Here is a 16,414-nt window from a genome sequence, read left to right as displayed (position 1 = left end):
GTAACTGAATAGGAAAATATTGTACCTTTCACTTAGGTGATTAAGACTGCTGAATCCATTGACATTTGTTTACATCTTGGATATCATCTCTCCTCCGCTCCCTTCCTCTGCTCAGTATATTTCAACCCAGATGTACGTGTGTAGTGCAGATAATATTGACAATCACACTGAGGACTATGTCTTAGCTTGCACTGCCAGAGCAAAGTTGTAGGAGCTGTTTTCTGCGTACCCTTCACACACTGGGCATGGGTGCATGAAGTGTGTTTGTACTTCCTGAATGCAAAGTAGGAGTGAAGAGGTCGAGTAGGCAGGAAAGAGGTGATTTATAGTTCTGAAGAGATATGATGAGCCATCCATGACTCTTACCCAATCCTCGTCTGGTATATGTGAATATGATACCTCCTGGCATATATTAATGCCCCCCCAACCTCTTCTAACGTCATTTATTCTGCCTCTGTTGCAATCAGCAAGGCAATAGGCCTTCCTCCCACCAGAAGGAAAAATCTAATCTTGCAGCCTTCTCCTCCCAAGGCCACAGTCAATGTCTCTCAGTGAATCAGCTGCCAAAGGATGTTCCTGCAAAAGTCTGCTCACGCCCTATAACTTTTTTGTCTGTTAGCTAAATATAACATGGGTAATAATTTTACTGACACAAGGTAAATGGGCATAATTTTTTCTTTACAGAGTCTCTGCTTGGGATGCTGTATTGTATATGGCTTCAGAAAGGAGACATTTTTGTAAGGTGTGTGTCTTGATGCCATATTACACTATGTTGTTATACGTTGGTTAAATCAATACAGTGGTGCAGTAAGTACTTTCATATCTATTGATCTATTTTGTTTAAAAAATATATTTCTAGGTACTTATATCTGGTGCTATCTAGATCCATATCACTCATTCCTACTTCAACATAAAGCTTACCATTCTCATATCTTGGGAGGACTTGAACTTGGCGGAAAAGAATTACTGATCTGGAATACAAAATGTTTGCATACAGTTGATATAGAACAGATGATGCTGAAAAAAACATTTAATGAACTGCCCTTACATATGGCTCTTTGGCAGCTTCATTTGCACTGTGCCCACTAAACCATTTCTCTTTCTCTTACCTTATAATTTAAGTTTCAATGTTCAGGGTCTTTATGCAGCTCCAAACAGCCATTAGATGTCTCAGCGTCACCTGCCAGACATTTCTACCAATGTGCAATGCTGCAACAAAAAGTTCCTTTGGCTCAAGACTAAAGGCAAGCAACATTTGGTCTTAGAGGTTAGTCTTGCATAGCTGAAACTGAGTGGTTTTGTGTTCCAAAAAATAATTTTTAGCTATGATTTAAATGATTTTGCAAACCATTTCTGCCCTAGAAAACAGCATTTATGCTAAGTGTTACAGCCAGCATGATTGCCATGTTCAAGAAAATATCATCTTAAATAGGAAACATGGCCTGGACAATTTATATGTTCTGTGGCACAGACAGGATCAGGCTTCCTGCAGAAATTCAAGAGTTACAGGTATTTTTTTTTTAAAGTTTTTTGCTCTGCAACCTGCTATTCAATGTCCTAAGGGATTTGTCAGGAAGTGAGAGATGATGGAGAATTCCCTCCTCTGTCTGCTTGCATTAACATCCTCAACTCCCACCTCGGAGGAGAATGCTTAAACTGCCAGACTAGTCTGGGCACGGGCAATCCTCACCACTCCTGCTCAACTCTGTAGTAAATAATTTTTGTTAGGCCAAATAGAGGGGAAGGAGTGAGCATGACTCTTAGAGAAGTCATTTAGGAGGAGAGATTTCAGTTCCCTTTTCCCAGGACTAGTTCTGTCCTTTTACAGTGCTGAGTTGTGTGTCAAATATAGCAGGAGCCTTGGAAACAGAGTTCGGATCACAGGACTCTTCCCTCGCAGGTAAGTGCTCTAATCCCTACGCTATGCACTCATACTCCCTCGCTGTCTCAGTAAAGTTGTTGTTGAATAATGCTCTGGTTCCACCAGAAGGGAGGTGAGTGAGACCACTCAGAATAAGCTGCCAGGTGGTAGTTAGGACATGATGCTGTGTGTGAGAAGCAGAGACTGGAGCAGAAGCATTGTTGGCATGAGTGGTCTAACCACTTGCATTTCCACCTCCACTTTCAACAAGTGTCATGTTCAGGTTTTTGAGAATAAAGGGGTAGGTGTTTTTATTCATAGGATATTCTGGTCTGTGTTTCTAAGTGGATACCATCATTTCGGTGCAAATCTTAGCGTTGTGGGAGAGCTGGGATTTAAGACGTGCCAAGATGAGTTTTTATTGCACTGTTATCAATAACTGTAAACCTAGCCTTAGAGAGACTCATCTGCAGACTCTTGTTCTCATAGTGGCTAGTAAAAAAAAACTTAACACCTGAACAGGCATTTAATTTTCATGGTACCTGCAGACAGCTGTTTTTCTGCTCTTCAAATAGACCAAAGATCAGCCATCTTGGGTGTAGAGCTGTGTAGACAGGGGACTTACTAGCTCAGTCATCATGCCATACTAGTACGCTTATACACCTTCTAGACAGAAGCTCAAGTTCAGCCAGCTCCAAAGTATTGAGGTTCTTAGATTGCTGTAATTCACTTCCCTAATGTTCACTTTAAAAAGAACAAAACCATATGTCTCTGATTCTTCTAATTATTTCATGCACTTTCTTCTAGAGAAAAAGCTGTTCAGGTTTTTTTCTTCTCTCAGAATACAAGTGTAAACATCCCAGAAAGGGAGAATTTCCTTAAGAAGGTGTTCCTTAGTGTGTTATTAACTCTGGAGTACTTGCCGTGATGGAGGAATGAGAATTAATTGGCTGGTTGTGAGCTGAGAATGCTGGCAGTAGGAGATTCTTTGTCATGTCAGAGGTGATAAGCTCTGATATATTGCACACTGCTGCAACAAAGGATTTGGGGCAAAGAAATGGTGGTTTGCACAGTAGTTTTAACGTTTGAACCAGTGAAACGGTTTTTACACATGGACGCTGCCTTCCTGGCTTGTGTAAATGTTTTCAACATGTACTAAAAAATACAAACATAACACTGTTATTGCTGAAGCTTCAGGATAACAGAAGAGTCCACAAACACGAAAGTTAAAGGGCTTATGTTAATTTGGCATATTCTCAATGTTGAAAGATTGTGTAGATCCTGCATCTCCGGGATAAGCACTGTCTTGTTCAGGCAGGCTGCCCATTTCCAGTTACATAACCACGTCCGCGGAACCGGCTGTAGGCTGGGTGAACTAATGCAAAAGGAATACGAACCCACCTAATCCCGCTTCTATCTTTCAAAACGTATCTGCTGATATAAACCCTTGTGCTCTGCTGGGAATGGAGTCCTGGGAATGCAGCGTGCTGCCCTCAGCCAGACCGGGGCCAGCAGGAGTGTCTGGTGGCTGCTTTCCTACAACTTAGGAGCCAGCCCAAGATGAAAAGAAACAGGAGGGTAGGTAGCACTGAGTAGCTTAAGGGGAGGGAGGCAAACTCTCTGGAGCAGTTGAGAAATGAGCCTTTGGTATAAAGGTTAACCAATCACAAAGAGGAGACGTGAGCATCTTAAATCTTTAGCCAGACAGAGGCCGTGTACACAGGATTTGTACATGCCTGGAAAGCATGAAAGCCATGTGAGGTATACAAAGTGGTTGAGCAAAATATATGCTGTTTTTCTCTGTAGGCCATCATCACACAAAAGAATGTACTTGCGTTCCTTTTTGATAATAAGTATCAGCCCTGAGACATTGAGGGGAAGCAAAAGTGCCTGAAAGTCACATTTCTTCACTGCATAGTTTTAAACGAAAAGAAATGTAGGTACAACTCTCGTAACATTGCAATAGTCTTCTCGGTGTTAGTATTCCTAGAAAACATAAAACCGAACTCTTTGGGATAACTACTGACTTGCCAACAAACCTAAACGTGTTGTGACAATCCGCTACTGACTGAGTTGCAAACAGCTTGCCTCCTTCACCGTCCTTTCAGAAAGATGAGAGCCCTCAGCATAGACTTTGGGCATATTTTAATAGACCACTTCAACTTGGGGAGGTGGGTAAACATTCCAGGCTGTAGTGTTAGCACATAGGTTGGTTAAAGTTCAGATAGGCTAGACATTATAGTAACAGGTACAAATATTTTTTCACAAAAATAAAATAAACTTTTTGATGAATGACATTAGCAAAAATTTGGAGTCTTGAACGTTAATTTGGCAAATGGATTGTGTGCACGGTTTCAGTTTTTGTTTCCAAAAACACAGATGCCACAAAGTAGTAGCCGTGTCGAAAGATACCATGGAAAACAGATAAATGCAGCCAAAGGTATCACTGTGGATTTCTATTTTCTTAGCCTATTTATAGATGCTTTGATATGAAATTTAAGTTCACTGAGATTCGTTGATGAGAAACCGTTTAATTCTACTTCATCCATCAGATGATATGCAGTCAGCTGTGTTGGCGTAAAGAAGGGATGGGGGGGGTTCACCTAAAGAAGGTGCAATTCAAGAAGTCCTTAATTCTCCTTTTTCCCCCCCTTGAGTTTTACACAGTATCTTGCACATTTCCTTTCTGGTAAGAAGTAGATACGATGGAGAATGCACTCTCACTCAATTGGAGTGGAGACAGTGAACACGGTGCTGCCCTTTCCTCTCTGCAGTCAGAATCAAACTGAGAACACTTCCGTGTATTGATTTGCAGTGCTCTTTATGTTTAGGAGTAGCAAGATTTGACAAATTATTTGCTTCCCCCACTGGCTTTATCAGTAAAGCTGTCCTAGTCTGACTAAATGCCAGGCTGTTTTTCGTAATACCAAGTGATGGGAAATGAACCAGGGACCAATTCTGATTGAATGGGTGAGAAGATTCACTAACAAACTAGGGGAGAATAATCAGTACAGTAGCTGGCACTTGCAGAATACTTATGGTTTGTGAAAACTGCACAGATTATAGTTTTTTACCATTATATTAAAAATAAATAATCATTGTTCTAATTGTCTGGAGGAACTCATGAAAGATCAGCACAGCTTTTAGGAAGTTTGTCATAATAATAATAATAATGGAAATTATTATTAACAATTATTAAAAATTATTAAAGATGGCTGTGATCTCCCACTCCATGTTGACTTATGGTAAATGAAGGGAATAATTTTGTGGGTGGTTTTAACTAATTTTAGTAACATAATCATTAATTCCCTTTTTTCCTTCCCCTTTTCTGCACATCTGTGATTAAACATTAAATAGAGAATGTTTAAACATTCCCTTTGGAAAAAAGTGTGTCATGTGGTGGGACAGGAATGGGCAGCTGGTGCCCTGTTCTCCATTTCTTATTGTATATTGTATAATCACGGTTCCGGGCACAACAGAGGTTTACCCAAAACAACAATTGTATCGGTACACAGGCACTGATGGCATTTCCTAATGGCTCACAAGGATCAATCAAAATGTTTTAATGTTCTCAGCTAGAGCAAAATGCTACCCTCCCTTTATAGTTAGTTGTGTGAGATCAGAGAAACTCCCTTTACTATTTCAGTTACTCTGGTGACACTGAGAGGAAAACTTAGCTCATGGATTTCAAGTCTTTGTGAAGTGGGCCTAACCAAGACTTCAACTGGACCAGTTCAGTGTGCTCTCATGGAGGAAATCTTGAATAATGTAATTCAGTTAATTGGAAGTGAAGTATTCAGAAATAGGAGGTGAAACAAGAACAGATTTTCACCTCTTTTAAGATTTTTTTTTTTTTTTTTTTTTTAGTACTGTCTATCACTGTGGTGTTGCAGTGCCCTCCATGTATCAACAGTTATGCTCCAGACTGTAAAGGTATATAGGAGTCTGACTCCTTTTTGGGTATCTGTTGCCATGCTTCTGTCATGCTTCATGTGTGCTTTGTGCTTCCTTATTCATATTAGATCAATTACAATTATAACCATTAAATCAGTCTTGCCCCAGGTATCTGTTGTCTGTGCAAAAATCCTACTTTCGCCTGTGCAATTGTGAACATATTTCATAAAGTTGTGACTTCTTGGGCAGGCAGGGGTGGCTAAGGCTTAGTCATTCTCTTTTGAAGGGAAAAGCTGTGTTACAAACCAAAAATATGGTTTGGGGATTATCTAGACTGTCTGTTCGAAACATCCATTAGGTGCATGTATGTTTTCCATACAATGAGCAGTAATGACAGCCTGTTTCATTAGAACAAGCTCTGGGCACAAGAATTTTTGTGTCTGTTTGCTTCTCAAAGTTATGCTCATAACTTCATCCCATCTCCTCTTGCTGCATTTGAGCTGCAGGCCTCCATCTGTGCCCTTTGTTGTAGTCAGTTCAGTTTTTACCAACTAACTTCTAAAATCCAAAATGTGCAAGCAAACGTGGGAGCTGGGACCAGAACTTAGTCTAGCCATGCTTAGTCAATGACCCTAACCTCTCCAAAGTGAGTATGCTAGGAAGAGCTCGTTCACCTGTGAATCTTGAATTATGTACCTCTCAGTGTATCTTCCACAGACTGGACAGTGGCCGAATAGCCAGTTCTGTTGGGAAGGTGAGGGATATGGCCTTCAACCCCTCTCTGGGAGACAACTGAGCTTATATCTCCCACTTCTCAAAATCAGGCTACTGTAGAAAGAACACCCACCACTGCTTATCAGAACTTTTACAGAAATCAGTACTTATTTTGTAAGGAACGCAGTCTTGTCTCTGTGTGTTATGCATTCTTTACTAATACCTACTATCACAAGTCTCTTGCAGGACACAGGCAGTGAAACAGCTGAGATTTAGATCTTGGGTAGGTGAAGGTCTCAATGCACAGTTGATTCTGAGTGTGTGCAGAAGTATAAACCTCTAGGGAGATTTTACGTTAAAAAATGCAGTAGCTGTGGAATTGAGGCAGCTGATATGCAGGGGAAAGGGATGGTTCGTAACTTTAGCCTTAGATACTAAAACTCCACTATGATATTTGCTTAGGCTTTGAATGGAAAGTGAGTGGCAGAAGCTGGAAGGAAAACCAGGGCATGGCGTTTGCACACTAAATCAGTTTGTTTTGTGCACTAAGTAAGAACACACAGATGTGGAGGGTGTCAAATGCCACCTGGTCAGTATAGTAACAGTTTGTATCCACATCCTACTTAAGTATTGATGTGGGCTGAATGCTACTATGGCATTTTATTGTTCACAGTGATGCACAGTATGAGCAATAAGCTCATAAGCTTCCAATGAAAGAGGCTCTTTTCCACCCCCATTATTTTGCAGAACAAAATTAGTACTCTCCTAGGCTTTGTCAAAGTGGAACAAAGGCCCTGTACTACTGGTGTAGAAATAATTACCATTCATCTGCTTGCTGTGGCTGAGGGAATTATGCAAGTTTTTTTCTTTTTTAAACCCCTTCTCAGCAGGTAAAGTATCCATAATGGCAAGGAACAAACTAACATGGACTGCTCTCTTTGCATGTACATTTTTTAATCATAAGAAATTGGGTATTTTGAGAATTAGAGATTTCATGGTGTTATAAAGACTTGAAAATGTGAATTAGAGGTTTAAAAAATGACAGAGTATTTTAAGTCACTTATTTTTATTATTTAGAAACCAACTCATGGATTTATGACACAGGTTAATGCTAGGGACAGGGGAAGAAGGTTTGACTCTGATTTTTAAGCTGGAGCTATGGGCAGGAGCACTGTCTCCATATCCTGATAGATTTCTGGACTCAGAGCGACCTAACACACTGACCGATTAAGGGTCATAACAAGCTTTCATAGCAGAGCTATACAGCAAAGCAGTATGGTTGCTGTTTAAATGCAAACTGTCCATGGCTTAGTAAGAAAAATCACAGGTCTGGCTGTGAAACACTCTAGATACTTTGTTTTCTGAGGATCATAACAAATGGATTCCCACTACTAAGAGAGGATCTCAGTTCACACTTAGAAGGCAGTGGCTTTTCTGGTTTTCAAGAAAAGTTTAAAGGCTCAAAACCAGGAGTGATGTAAAAAGGGTTGAAGAGGTATTATTTTAAAATCTCATTGATTGTAACCTATTGCCTGAATTGGGGAAGCAGGAGACTGCAGGGCTGTTCCTCAGCCCTGGGTTTCTGAAATGGTATTCTGCCACTCTGTGATTTGCTGCCGAATTGTGGTATTATAATGCCAAAGCTGCTACAGTGTTGAGCAGTTTCCTTGCATTTTAGCTGTGACTGCAACTACAGTTCTGTGCACCACTCTGTGACTGGTCCTACACAGTGCCGTGTTCCCAGCTCTTTCACATAGAAATATTTCTTCAGCCATTAACCAACAGTAAGGGAAGATGTGTAGTATGGGACATATCCTTCCACACAGTTAGGATATAGAAGTAGGGAGAGGGGTAGGTGTGTGTGACAGAGGGAGACAGAAAACAGGGAAGGTTGTAACAAGGTGGAATTAGAAAGAACATTGCCGCAGGGGGAAAAATACATCAGAAGGTCAAACCACAGGTTGAAAAACAGCATCTGGGAGTGACAGAAGAAATCCTGAACAAACCCCACCTATATCAGGTAGAGTAGCCTCAGAGAGAAGAAAACAAGCAAGTTGTTGGCTCTGTATGGTTTTACATGGCCAATAGATAGCAGACTAAGGGTAAACTGGGGGGAAACCCAATGCCCATGCAGAGTTCAGGAGTGTGAGACACTTGTTTCTGAGGGCAGCTCTGCAGATATAGCCCCAGTGGTAAGAGCCAGGAGAGGAGGGCTTCCTTCACTCATCCTGCTAGTCTCTTCCGCTAATGATAGTATTTACCATCCATGTGCTTACAGCATAAAATCCACCAGGCAGGCACCACACCATGCAGTGATAATGGTCAGGCACGGGCCTTCACACTGGCCACAAAAAACTGCACCTGGTTAAAATCTAAGCTCTGTTTCTTTTCTCCAAGCCATACTTCTTGCAGGGGAAAATGAGAATTTCAGAGGAGGGCAAAAGCTGAATTTTCATTCTAAGTAAAAATGTGCCAGTAATGCTTTTGAAATGTATTTACAGGGTATGCATCATGCATATAGAATCCCCTGCCACCCTGTGATCTGTGTTCTATGGATTGTGATGCCATAGCAAATAACACCAGGCACGTTCCCAAATATAGACTACAAGACATAGCCACTTTGGGAAAATGCACTTTTGCAATCACTTTGAAAGGGTTTAGGTGAGAATAGAAATTTCTTCCAATAGGAAGAGTTTGTGTTTTATAAGAATAAACCAAGACCAAAGGCTGTAGTTGCTTTGGCATCAACAATTAATTTACTGTATTGCTAGGCATGTACATCTCCGATATAATTCAGAAAGATTCCATTAAAATTGGCCTTCTACATGAGGCTTGAAAATTATATGTTCAAAGTGATTTTACTTCTTAATGAGCTTAATCAGGGTTGAGAAGCATTTATCTTGGGAACTCTGTTTTATGAACAGTTTATTTCTTTATCAGACAAAAAATGATCGCATTTTGTTCTCTTTTTAAAAATATGATAATTTCAGCATTTGAACTGTCCTGTTTCTTGCACCCATCACTACGTTAGCCAGATAGAGGAATAGGCTAGTATGTTTTGGTTGGTGCTTTTTGTTTTGATCTGTCTTGACCTGTCCCGTTGTTAAACCACTGGAGGGCAGAATAGAGACAAAGGAAACCTGTTTTGAAAAGGGGACTTCTGCGTGTTGCAGAGATGTATGCATGCAGGACATTTATTTTCAATATTCTGCAGCTCCATTTCTAGTCATTGTGATTAAGGCCTTATACAGTGAAATCTTCACACAAATAATTAGAGGAAAACTCCAGCTGTTTTGAATAAGAGTCAAAACTTTTTGCCAGTATTTAGCAAATTCTTTTGGTAAGTCTGATGGAATAAGCCTCCTTGAGCACTCAGGTTACATTGCAAAACATGCTGCAGAAGAAACAACTCCAAAATTTAAAAAAAGAAGTATCCTGTTGACAGCAGTATATGCGTAAGCTTCAGCTGAATGGTGTCATCACAGACAACTTTTGGTAGTCAAAAATAGGTGTCTGGTTTGGAAATTCACTTTATTTTGGGTAAACATATAAGCTGGACAAATTCATTAATTTCTCTATTTGCATAAGTAAAACACTATTGTATATCTTGCTATAAATATCAACTTTTTCATATCTTTGATGCAATTGTTCCAATACCGCTGTAGGAACTCTACAGTCTCAATGTATTTGGTAGATTTTCCGTCTTGTTGTTTGAGTTATTTAGAAGGAAAAGGATTTAGGTGCTGTGTTGAAGTGATCTTTGTGGCATGTTTTTTGGTTTAGTTTTGCTGTTGTTTTTTTTTTTTTTAAGGGAAGTATATTCTGCTCAGTAGCAGTGACATGATTAACAGCATTCAGCAAAACCTTGCTAGCACTCTGTCTGGCAACATAAAATGGCACAAATTAGTGAATGTTCATATCACTGCAATGAGTTGGTTGATAGTATAAATGAATATCCCTAACATATGTTATTGATCCCCCTCAAAAAGCACTCATAGAAAGAATAGCCTTTGATGAGTATGTACTAAACTTAAAAGTCCTTGTGGTGGAACGGGCAGGAGCGGTGGAGGTGAAGTGGGTTAGGATTCAGAGAGCATGTTTTAGACTAGTGAAGTGCCACTAATTCAGTGTTGTGTTTGTCACTCCTCAGGAAGGAAAGGCCAGTTCCCTGCATCTTGCTTTGCAGGGGATATCTGGGGATATCACAGGGATATCTGCATTTCTTGTGATGCATTATAGCTTCTTTTTTCGTTTTGTTTTGTTTTAATGACACAAATGCAGTACCTTCCATCATGACATACAAAACAGTAGATGCCAGTGGGCCTACAAAGTACAACAGTGAGTAGAAAAGCTGTTGATATTAATATGCAGTGCCTCACCATCTTCATAGCAATCAATAAAACAACTGGTACCAGCAAGCACAACTCTGTTTAAAGTCCAGCTTCTGTACTTGCTCCCATGTTATTTTGATTGAAGTCGAAACAAGCTTAGGCTCAGCTAAGCAGTAAAGTGTTTGGGTAACAATGAGTGCATAATTTACCTATATTAAAAAAAAAAAAAAGGAAAGAAAAAGAAAACAGATTTGACTAGACTGGGAAAAGGGAATATAAGTGGGGTTAGAAGGTGCCTCAGCTGATGAGTTATTTGACATCTATTTAAATAGCACATACACTAGCAACAAAGATGGGCCTATTGGTGAGTACTTCCCTTGCTCCCAGTGAGTAGTAAGTAAGGCTGACTGTGACTTCTGGCAGTTTTTTAAGAAGTTGCCTAATTTATGTTCTAGGCGGTATTGAAAATATGTGAGTTAAGTTTTGTGAACTGACCGATTTTGAAGTCCTACCTACTTTTTTGCTAGTTCTTCATGCAGAATAGGAACCCAGCAACTTCCATGAGATGGTTCCACTATTTTGTCCCACTTTGATCTAGGGCTTAATGCAGGTGAGGTGTCAAGTAGCTGGAAGACAGGTCATTCCTAGTGAAAATACATATCCTATCTGTATCCTATGTCTTACTTGCCTCATTTTGATTATCTACAAATAGAAGCACTCCTTTATGTCACAGGACAGCTCTTATGAAGGGTCTTATGAGATCTGCTTCTGTCTTGTAAAGGGAATCTGGAGCACACATGCCAGCCAAAGAGATAACTTGAGGATATGCTTGCTTGATAGCTCAAATCAGCTGCAGAAACACCACAGCTGCCTGCACCTGGCTCCATGTTCCAGGATCTCCCAGGTGAAGACCTGAGGCCTGGTCTATCCGGGTGCTCTCCCCAGGCACAAAGCAGCAACAGAGAAAGACAGCAGAAGGAAGCGCACATATTTTTGACTGCGAGTCCTCATTTCACTGTTGGCTAGTCTTAAATTTTCATGACTAACCCTGTGTTAGCAGTTTATGTTTTTGCCGTTTATTTCACATGAGGTGAAAGCATATTTTTATTAGCCAACTAATTCTGTGTTTCTGGAAATCCTGCTTCCATTATTAGCAACCTGACTGCTTTTTACAAACTATGAATACCAAGTGAGTATAACAATGTATTTTCCTTGTGGTGAAGACAGCATTTAAAGTACAGAACAGCTATTAAAGGTAGTAAAAAATGCAATTTTTATGTTTTTCAATTTTTATTATGGTAGACAGGTAGTTTCATGTTAGAGATAAGCCTATCTGTAAGTGAAATAATTACTCTTTAATTAAGATAATTATAAAAACAGGAATGTAAATACTCAAGGTATAGTATGTCTCAACATTTTTTCTTTCACTTTATCCACAAACTTATCTTGCATACCTAAACCCTGTTTTTACTTGATGATTACAACAGCATATGCTCAAAACTGAAAACAGAGTAAGAAATTAAACTGTACGTAGACTGTTAGGTTTAATAGCTGAGAAAGACTTTTTGTTGTCATTTTCCTCATTTCTTCAACATTTAACGTTTTAGCTCATTTTCTAAGGAACTAGTGGGATTTTCCCACCACTGTCTGATACTGAACTTATTTCCAGCCAGATTCGTTCAAGGGGCAGTACTTTCAAAGTTCCTTCAGGTTTCATAAAAATATCTGGTCAAATGTAAGAGACTTTACTAGTATTGGAAAAGGCAGTAGCAGAGGATGAATGACCCAGCTGCAGGAAAAGTTTTGTATTTTGAGACCACAGAAAGTCCAGCCATGAACCAGCAATCAGGGGCCAATCAAACTGTATTAGGTCTGCTGCTGGCAGAGTTGATAATTTGTTTCATCTATTCTGATGTCATATCAAAATATGAATTTCTTGTGTGTCTTCTTAATATATAAATCTAGTGGTTTGACTAGCAAACACAAAATGCAACAGCAAATTCATCATTCTATTCTGATGAAGGAAAAATTAAGAGAATAACCAACTCTTTACAGTCAGAGAGCCCATTATTTCTAGGCTAGTTCCTGTATCTAGTCCTATACAGTAATGAACAAAAGTTATTACAGACTGATGGCAGTTTTGTGATTTTTTTTTAATAAAAAAGGGAGGCATGCATATGGAATTAATGTTCTAGGGGAATACTTCTTATGCCCAACTACTGTCTAGTAAATCTGTGTGCATTTGTTTCCCCTACTTTTTGTCTCTTTATGGAAAGTTCTTTCTCTGATGTGTCTGTGTTGCAAAGGGGCCCATGTTGTTCCTCTTTGAGTCTCACAGCGCTGTTCCCTTTTAATGATAGTGATTTTTCTAACTGGGTCAGTTGTTTAATTTTCTTTGGTCCCCTTTATTCAGATGTATATGACATTGCAGAATCTGACATGGAAGATCAATCCCATGAGTCCAAAAAGCAACATTTCTGGCACAGTTGCTGAGATGCTGTAGGAAAGCATTTCCAAATACTTGGAAGCTGTATTGCACATTCATAATGTTCTATTATCACAGTTTGTTGTCTCTATGATCTGCCTGTGCTTGTTTTAGACAAATATAGTAGTAGTGTGGGAGTTGCATGCTCTAGTGCCAGAATCTCTATTATGCACAATGGGTGTAGGAAATCCCTGTATCTCCTGTGCAAATGTGGCACCGCAAATGAAAGCTCTTTGGCCCTAAGAAAAATAAAACATGTTAAAGACACACACAGAAGGAAAAAATAAAACGCAAAAGCAGCACACCTGGATTACTTTTCAGAGTGTCAGTGTCAATACATATTGCTGCACGTTACCTATTATGGAACAGTAGTGGCTGTTTGCTGCTATGCTGATCTACATGAATCTGAATGATATCTTCTTGATTTTGTAAGACAATAAATGAATCTGGAAAGGATGCTGAGTACCCTCAATGCCCATTGAAAAGGGCGACTATATCAAATTAGGGGAAGATAAGAGCACTAAATACCTTAAAAATCCAAAGTTATCTGATGGCTTGTTCAAACTGGGAAACTCAAAGTTAAGTCATGTTCAAAGTGTAAATTCCATGAGCGGAATTGGCACATGTACAGAATTAACACCTTTTTACTACTGAAACAGAGAATCAATGGGGCATTTGTTGCACTTTAGCAAGTGTAAAAAATATATTCAAACCCACTAATTCAGTTTAATGCAGCTTACTTCTCTGTGTGTCCTCTAGGAGCTCAGTTCCACTGGGAAGACCACTGAAGTCTTGTGAAATGGAGGTGCCAACTTCTAGTTCTGCCTTTGCTTTGTGCAGAGCTCAGAGAATGACTCAAGTCTCCTGGACAATTACTTGACCTCTATGTCTCATTTCAGCATAGACCAGTAATTTTGGCCACTTCACATAGGTTAGAGATTGTAGCTGCTGATACCTGCAAATATTTTAAGTGTCTTTGATTGATGATACAATAACCCAGTGAAAAATTGTAATGTCCTTTCTTGGAAAAAATATCAATTCAAATCCAGCACACAGTGTGATAGGTCGATCTGTACAAAAACTTCAGAAACTGGTGCATGGCCGTCCTGAGTGCTGTCTGTCCAACATCACTTGGGACATGATTAAAATCAGTAAAGACTTCCCTTGACTTCAGGGGTATTTGGATGAGGCTTTAGGATTACATTAACTCTTTTGGTTATTGATATGTTGGTTTACTGGAAAATTTTAAAATTAAGAAAAGTTTGTTTAGAAAACCATTCTAGTACTATGTTTTGTCGTTACCAAAATGAGGAAGTATTCCATATCTCCAGAGGGTCTGACTTGAAGAAGTTTCCAGTCTAATTACTGTTTTGCTGAGGGTAGGATGTTCTTGAACAAGTTATGATGATGAATTCATACTCATTCTCTGAGGCTTCTGGAGGCTTTTAACTTACTAATTTAATAATAAAGATGATCAGAGGCCCTTTCATTAGAACAGTCTTTGTTTAGACTCCACACTAAGCAAACTGTTCATCAGAGCAAACTGGTCATCCTAACCTTTGTAAAGAGAATGAAAGAAATGTACATGTTTTACTTAATTCACAATGATCCCCACTGGTCCATTATTTGAGTTTGTCAGTTATTTATATTTAACTCTTACTGTCAAAGAATTGCTATCTTTTAAATGGGAAGCATGTAGACTATAATTATAACCCAGTAGAATTTTGAAAGTGTAATTTCCGACTGACCAGGTAGCTTCATAGCCTGTCTAAAGAAGCCTGATCTCAGCTGTGGTCTTGCCGCTGAACAACAGAACTTCTGAAGCTGCCCCTTAAAAACTGCCATGCAGAAATACGGTCTCAAAGTTCAATAATTTGAATTGTACAGCATCTTTAATTGTTTTGCCAAATCATATTGTACTAAAGAACATACTGTTTTCTATTTTAAAGATTAGTTAGTTTATGAATGTAATCTGTTATAATTTCATCTGCTTATTAAAAATAGCTACTTAAGTTCCCTCAGTTGCAGCAAAAAGTTTGAAAATTTGAAAATGAATCCGCAGTCCTCAAGATTCAATATCCCAAAGGCAAATAGTAATCCATATATGTGTTTATATATACCTATATTTATATATAAAGAGAGAGAGATCTCTTTTAAGCCTATCTGATGAGTTTTTGGGGATTGACTCATGACTTTTGAAAGTGTGAGGGGTTGGCAATACCGCAAAAACAGCAAATTAATCATATCTGTTGAAAAGAATTTTTAGGTTTATAGCTAGGACAGTGCAAATACTTGTTAGTGCTTTACATTGTTGTGAAATGGCAGGTTCATTTTCTCATGAGATCATGAGTGTTAAAATTTTCTGTTGCCATTGTCTTCAGTTTAAGTTGAGTTGGTATAGGATGCCATGCATAATCATATGGCATATCAGTCTGGCCCAGAAGATAACACGTCACCACTGTATGTCAGTACTCTATCAGCATGCTGCTAGCTGAGATTTGGTCTCTGACATTCATTAAATACCATGACTTGTTAGTACGTGCCCAAGGATTGAATGAAGGAAGGGGGAATCTTTTCCAGATCAAGATAATCCTCTCAAATTCCAGTGACAGAATTCTTGAAAACCAAGTGCTGTTGCAAAAATAAAACATAATCTTTTTCTGGAAAACCTTTTTATTTAAAAAAAAAAAAAAGGGGGGGGCAGGGGTGGAAGAGAGAACAGACTGTAAAATTTAAATCAGAGGAGAGAATCTGAATATAAAGTACAACATTCAAAATTTTGAACAATATCAATTATGCAGTGTCCTAACCTGTATATTCCAGACTTTTACAGAAGAACGGGTCATATATAAAAGCAGACAGCCAATTCAAAACAAGTCCAAGTTGGCAGTGACAGAAAATTTTTATGTTTCAAAGGAAGTTTAGCGAGTTCTCTAAGGAAGGTCATTCTGGATGCTGTTTGCAGATCACAGATGTCCTAATATAACCATTACTATTATTACTAAATGGCCCTTTTACTGACGCTGTTAACAAAGCAGCCAAGTGGAGAATGATTACTGAGGAGTGACTGGTGGCCTCTGCAGTGTGGCACTTGCAGTTCAGTGTCAGGACAGCGGAAACTCAGCTTGG

This window comes from Harpia harpyja, chromosome Z (genome assembly GCF_026419915.1).
Source record: "Harpia harpyja isolate bHarHar1 chromosome Z, bHarHar1 primary haplotype, whole genome shotgun sequence".
NCBI lineage: Eukaryota > Metazoa > Chordata > Aves > Accipitriformes > Accipitridae > Harpia > Harpia harpyja.
The sequence above is the reverse complement of the archived record's forward strand: the minus strand, read 5'-3'. Positions refer to the sequence as shown.